We start from the raw sequence: 6,882 nt of genomic DNA on the forward strand, positions 1-6,882 counted from the left end.
GAAATGAGACAAAAAAACAGCAAGAGATTACCTGCTTATTGTGCTTGCATTTTATTATATTCCGAGACTAAGGATGAACTGCATTTTGGCAGGAATTCAAAGCGCAGATCATATATGATATGTGATCCATACTTTATGGCCAACACTGAGCCAATATGAATTATTCATTGGTTTTGAGTGGGGGAGGTAGAGGAAGAAAGATGCAATCTCTTTCATAGCTGGCAGCATCACTGTAAATTAAGAAGTGAACAGAGCATACTGCTCCTTGATCCTGTGCAGAATTAAGCATGCATGGCATCGACACGCCCAATACCTCAGAAGATTAATAGGCTGCTAGTTGTACTTCCAGATTCATTATTTTTATCAGGGTTTTCCACTTCCCTTACTGAGTCAATAATTAAAGGTTTTAAAAAAGTAGAAACAGAGATCAACTATTGTAAAAAAGTCTGTTCGCCACAAACCACGTGTCTTTTTTACAGGTTTGTATCTGCCATAGTATATCCTACCAAACAATCGGGAATAGTTCCATTTTCACCATTATATTCTGGGGGTGGGGAGTGGGGTAAGTGAAAGTTGTAGCCAAAAAATCCTTTCTAATTAAGAGCTTTTCCCTAATCAAATGGCTTGACATTGTGATCTTCCTGATAAACTGGGATTTTTTTATTTTTTATTCATCAACTGAGGAAATTTTTCAGTAAGAATGCAGCTCAGGATGCTAACCTGGGAAAATGTAGCGTGCGCCAGATACCCTCACTCATTCCTTTTGCTGAGTACAATACTTAGGCATCTTCAAAGCGCCCTTCAAAAGAGGGCCAAGAAGCAAAGAACGTATGTTTAAGTGAAGGGAAGGACCGAATGGAAAGCATGTCCGAAAGAGCTATTTCATCATTCAGACAGATACAATACGACGGTATTCCCCCCCCCTTCACCGCCCGCCGGGTGAAATGTTAGCCAAGCTCAGTAAAAGACCGCACATTTGAAAGACTTGAGTGAGACAACAGACTCCCTTGTGTTAATCTTTAGTCTCTTCTGTACACCACTACCTCGCTCCTTGATGCAGTAATTCCCCCACTTGATGCAGTAATTCCCCCACTGCGACCCATAGCGACCCACATCCTGTCGCTCTGTCTACACTCATCTAGAGCGCAAGATCACTTCGCAGCGCTGCCTCGGGTTACCTGAAGCAGGTGAACTCCACCAGGATGCCCTGCCCCGCAACCCTTCCCCAAGGCGACCTATAGGGCCTCGTCTCCTCCCGCGCAGCACCACGTTCCCCGCCATCCACGCGAAGAAACCGTCTCAGGGCCTCAGCGAAGACCCCACCCCAAGATCCACCCCGCTCTCCCAACGCCAGAACTTCCCTCCTCGGCTTTCCCAGCAAAGATCGAGACACCCTGACACCTCCCCCACCCCCACCCCTACATACACACACACACACACTGGGAGCAGCCTCGCCCACCCGCACCTAGCCCGATGCCCAGCGAGATAAGTTCTCACCCAGAGGCCGCCGCCGCCGCCGCCGCCGCCGCCGCCACCTCTCAGATCAGCGCCGCGCGAGAGGATTTGCAGGAAAAGTAGGCGCGGCCAAACGTGGTCACACCCAACTCGATTCTGCTTAACCCTGCCTTTATTATACACTCTTGCCGGATCTGCTCAGGATTTGGAGGTGGAGCAAGCGGGAACGTGAATGAGACGTGAGCCATTCTTACTATCCTCTCCGCGAGGTGCTTTTGCTGCGCAAGGCAACCTCTTGTTCTGCTCGGCTCTTCCCCAGCCTTTTGCGGACTGAACGGGTGCTTACCGAAATTGCGCTGCCTTACACTGGAGTCTTTTTTTCATTCCCAGCACTGACCCAATAGGCATCTTAAACTAGTACTTTAAAAGGAGAGGTGAAAAGTGGGTTCAGAAGTGCTAACAAAAGGCCTTCCTTAATTATATGACGTTACATTGTGAAGAAGAAGAAGAAGAAGAAGAAGAAGAAGAAGAAGAAGAAGAAGAAGAAGAAGAAGAAGAAGAAGAAGAAGAAGAAGAAGAAGAAGAAGAAGAAGAAGAAGAAGAAGAAGTAGTAGTAGTTGGAAGGGACCTTGGAGGTCATCTAGTCCAACCCACTGCTAAGGCAGGATACCATTTCAGACAGATGGCTGTCCAGTCTCTTCTTAAAAACTTCCAGTGTTGGAGCATTCACCACCTCTGGAGGCAGGTTGTTCCACTGGTTAATTGTTCTAACTGTCAGGAAGTTTCTCCTTAGTTCTAGGTTGCTTCTCTCCTTGACTAGTTTCCATCCGTTGCTTCTTGTCCTGCTTTCAGGTGCTTTGAAGAATAGCTTGGCTCCCTCTTCTTTGTGGTGGCCCCTGAGATATTGGATCACTGCTATCATGTCACCCCTCACCCTTCTCTTCGTTAAACTACACATACCCAATTCCAGCAACCGTTCCCTATATGTTTTAGCCTCCAGTCCCCCAATCATCTTTATTGCTCTTCTCTGTACTCTTTCTAGAGTCTCAACATCTTTTTACATCGTGGTGACCAAAACTGGATGCAGTATTCCAGGTGTGGCCTTACGAAGGCATTGTAAAGTGGTATTAGTACTTCACGTGATCTTGATTCTATTCCTCTGTTAATACAGCCTAGCACTGTGTTGGCTTTTTTGGCAGCTGCAGCACACTGCTGGCTCATATTTAAGTGATTGTCCACTAGGACTCCGAGATCCCTCTCACAGTTACTACTATCGAGCAAGGTACCACCTATATACTATACCTGTGCATTTGATTTTTCCTGCCTAAATGCAGAACCTTACTTTTTATTATAATTAACATTAGAGACATTAATATTAAAGATATTAGCTATATTACATTATTCATTATATTACATTAGAGATATTCACATGAGATTTCATTTTGGTTCACAGCATTTAAGAACTTACCCAAAACGTCTGAAAATCTGCTTTGTGAATTGAAATAAAAAAGAATTGCTAGTTTTCTCTAGCATACAAAAATATTTCAAATATTGTCCAGTGCCAATTCATATTCCAAGCTTTTGCTAAAACAAATAATGCGCACATTTGGAATTAGTGTAGCTGCATTGCTCATAATTATTATCTTATCCCTACTTTGAATATGGCAAGATAGGGTTTTGCCTAATACTGCACTGGCTGTCTTCAACAGAGGCATTCATGCAACATGCTAAGGCTATACTATAACTTTGCAGGGGGGTTATTTCCGTAAGGATGACTTTTGTGAATCACTCTATTTGGTTAGTCTGTGATTGTATATTATATGAACCCAAAACATGAATTTAGTAATAAGTTAAATGTGTGAACATGGCATTGAATCAGATCTAGACATCCATCCATCAAGCTCAGTTTGCTTGCTTTAACTTAACTGTTTTAAGAAGTCTCTCAAAAGTAATAGAGTGGCCTGTCAAAAGATATTAGACTGCAATTCTTCATCTATTATCCTGCCAGTAAACTCCACAATGGCAATATTCACTTAGTCCACATCAATGTGCATTCTTCCAGTCCTTGGGTTGGCAGCAAAGTACACAGGCCTTACTTGCAATGCCGATGTCACAGCCTATTCATGAGTGAGGCTGACAAATGAAGGCATCTTAACGGTTTTTATTAATTTTCTCCCCTCCTACCTATCATTACCTGCCACCTAAACACCAATTGCTGTTTTTAACACATGTTGGGGTGGTCTTGGCAGCTGTGGGTGGGCACTTGAGATAAAAGCTTTGGCTACATTTCAAACGGCTCAAGTGACAGGCATGGATGAACTTCACGTTGCAAAATGACACTAACCCACCCTCCTTCCAAACAACAGAAAGTCCAGCCATGCAAAACTCTTGTTGGCAGAAGAACGAATAACATGTAATGCAAACATCTGGCAGAACCTGGCTTTTCCCCATTTAAATTGATGTTCTGTATAAGACAGGATTGGCAGTGTTGTAAAAAAAACTAAAATCCTGTACATAGGTCTAACACTCTTTTAAAAGAATGCTAATTCAAGAATATAAGGAGCTTGCATAATGCCTGATGGATGCTTTTTGAAACATCCTGCATCCAGGATGCTTTTAGATACATAGAGTCTCTTCTGCAACCCAGGCCAAAACGACTATGGACACAGTTTCCAGTGACCAGAGCAAAGTGGGTATGCACACAGGTGTTTCAAAGGGCCAGTGAAAGCTCATCAGTCAGAAATTGTAGATTTGGCAAGACTTGTTTTGGGGAAACAGAAACACCATTAAATGGTGTTGAAGTGGAACTTCTTAAGATGAATCAAATGTTTCTCTTTGGTGGTAACTTGGAGGCAACTTCATGAAACATGAAGATATCTGGAAGTTGAGTCATGGCAACTAGACTCCCTTCTTAGTTCAAAATGTTTCGCTACTTATTTGAATAGCTTCTTTAGTCTGAGCGAGCTGGTTAGGGGGACCCCATATATGTCCTCCAGGGAGGTTTCATTTCTCACCGATCTGGATAGGCTCCTTAGCTGAATAGGTAGAGTGTCTTTGGAATGTAATGCTCCAACTCCTAAATCCTTTACCTAGGTCAGTCATTAAGGGTGGCCTTCCTGGTGAACCAGTGGTCTTAATCTTCCTCGTGCAAGAGCAGCATAAAAAATGGGGGACAAGTTGTGTCTGAGGCTTCCACCTTTACTGAGGGAAGGATTTTCCACTTTGGCATAAATGGATTCCTTCACTGCTTTCTCAAGGCATCTATCCTCCCTGTGAACATTATTGTCCTCAAGAGTGTCTTTTTCTTTTAAATGAAGGTATATTGATAATTCTGGTACTGTGGTATTGTCCTGTGCTAGGCCATCCTCTGATGTAAAGGCTCTTTGGTTTCTCCAATATAGAACTCTGAACATGCCTCATTGCATTGGAGTGCATACACATTACTCTTACATTTTGATGTCTGATCTATAGGGTGGACTAGCCTCTGTCTCAGTCTTGTGCATTTGAAGAACACATGTATGTGTCGTTTTCCAAATACGTTTTAGCTTCTCTGATATACTAGGTATGTAAAGAATGCCCAGGTTCTTCTGTTGACTCTTAAGTCTCAGCTCTGTCTGCCATTCTTTTGTTGGATCTGGATACTGATTTAATAAAGACCCAATCTGGATATCCAGAGGCCTTAAGAGCTGTCCTCAGGTGCCTGTTTTCCTTCTTGGGGCATCCCTGGAGGTGGGGATTTTTCTGCCCTATGATGTAGTGTCCTGATGACTCCTGGTTTGTGTTGAAGTGGATGGTGGGAGTAAAACAGCAGGTATTGGTCTGTGTGGGGATTTCCTGTAGACCTCTATTTCTAGGTTGCCACAGGTCCCAATCAGAACTTCAGTCTAGGGATGTGATCCTGTTGTCCTTGGTGTCTTCCTTCATGAACTTGATATCTGGGCAGTGTTTAAATGGTCTGTGAAGGCCTGTACTTTCTTGATTTTTTTTGCCCAGGTGTCATCCACATACCTGAATCAGGTGCCATCCCCTAGGAGCTGAGTGCTTTCTTTTCCACTTCTTCCATGTATAGGTTGGCAACAATGGGCGGCGACATGTGGGAATCTACAGCTCAGCCATGTTTTTATCTGAAGCCATTTCTCTAAGAGAAATAAGTGGTGTTCAGACACAGGTCCAGAACTTGGTCAGACTGAAGAAGCTATTTGAATAAGCAACAAAACTTTTTGAATCAACAAACAAAGAAGTAGAGTTGCCATGACTCAGCTTACAGACAACTCTACCTGGATGACTGAGAATCATCAAGATACGAAATATGAAGATGTTCTTTAAAAATTGTTAGCAAGGAATTTTCATGCCTTTTTATTAAGATATGAGAATGAATCCTATTCCATTATTTAATGCTTGGCTTTTGAATTATTTATATCTAAATGATTGGAACAGAATTATATTCTAAAAGTACCCTTCAAGTATTACATACTCTAATATCCAAAAATTTATAATTTTTAAAGTTTATATTAGCTATTACTCTGAAGAAGTGAAGCCAAAGAAATTCCACAAAATTTATATTATCTTGGAATAAAAGACTAAATATAACTTTAACTAGCAACTAGATAAAATTAACTAGTACTAAATAAATAGCTGGCCAAAGCAGAACACTTTTTTTAATAAGATACTGGAAGTGCCAGGTACTCTTTGCACTTTTCAGATGATCAAAATAACATGCTGGAAGGCAAAAATGTGAAATGTTTAAAGCACTGAAGCTCTTTTCAAAATCCAGACAATTCCACCATTGAAGGTTCTAATAGTAAACTTTTTTTAAAAAGATAATGTATTAAATATAAAAATTTTATTTCCAATAAATGTGCCATTCAACTATTCACTATAAAAACATTAAAACATATTCCAGTAATATATGCAATTTTATTGTAACATAACTTTATCATTCAATTGTTTCTCTGAAATATTGCTATTTTGGGTGGGGCATGTTATCCACCCCTCAGTTTGACTTGAAATATTAAATTATGCATTAAAAACAAGTCTTCAACATTTATCTATAGTACTCAAGAGCTTTATCCTAGAATTGTAAATCATTCGGGTGGACAGAATCATTATTTTAAAAGAGTAGTCTTTACATATCTGTTGAAGAGTAATGTCTGAAGTCAGATGTCTGTAGTGAATTCTGCAGCACAGCACTCCTTTAAGGTAAGCCCAGCCTGAAGAAAGGTCACTCCAGAAAGGGGAAATGAATGTATTCAACACGGATATTTCATCTTTGCAACAATCCATGAGCGGTCAAGTATAAAAGATTACTTTGTGCAAGCAAATGGAAATATTCCATGCCTTCTAAATAGTGCAGGCATTTCCATCCCATTTGTTTTGTTATTGGGAGACATGCAGCAAATGATTCCCATTTTGACATGCCAGCTTCAT

General features: G+C 41.2%; 1 protein-coding gene across 5 annotated transcripts in view; it reads right to left on the bottom strand.

Moving 5' to 3' along the window:
- The window catches only part of TBC1D16 (TBC1 domain family member 16), an 82,963-nt gene extending 81,436 nt beyond the window's left edge, over window positions 1-1,527 (bottom strand). For 4 of the 5 annotated variants that reach the window (XR_014491175.1, XM_083352408.1, XM_083352407.1 and 1 more), the window contains exon 1: window positions 1,498-1,521. The gene's annotated coding sequence lies outside the window, so the exon portion shown is untranslated. Of the gene's footprint in view, window positions 1-1,497 lie in introns of all 5 variants that reach the window. The other variant, XM_083352406.1, reaches the window with a different exon arrangement.
- Window positions 1,528-6,882: the final 5,355 nt, after the last annotated feature.

Source organism: Vipera ursinii (assembly GCF_947247035.1).
Source record: "Vipera ursinii genome assembly, chromosome: 2".
In the NCBI taxonomy this organism is placed as follows: Eukaryota; Metazoa; Chordata; class Lepidosauria; order Squamata; family Viperidae; genus Vipera; species Vipera ursinii.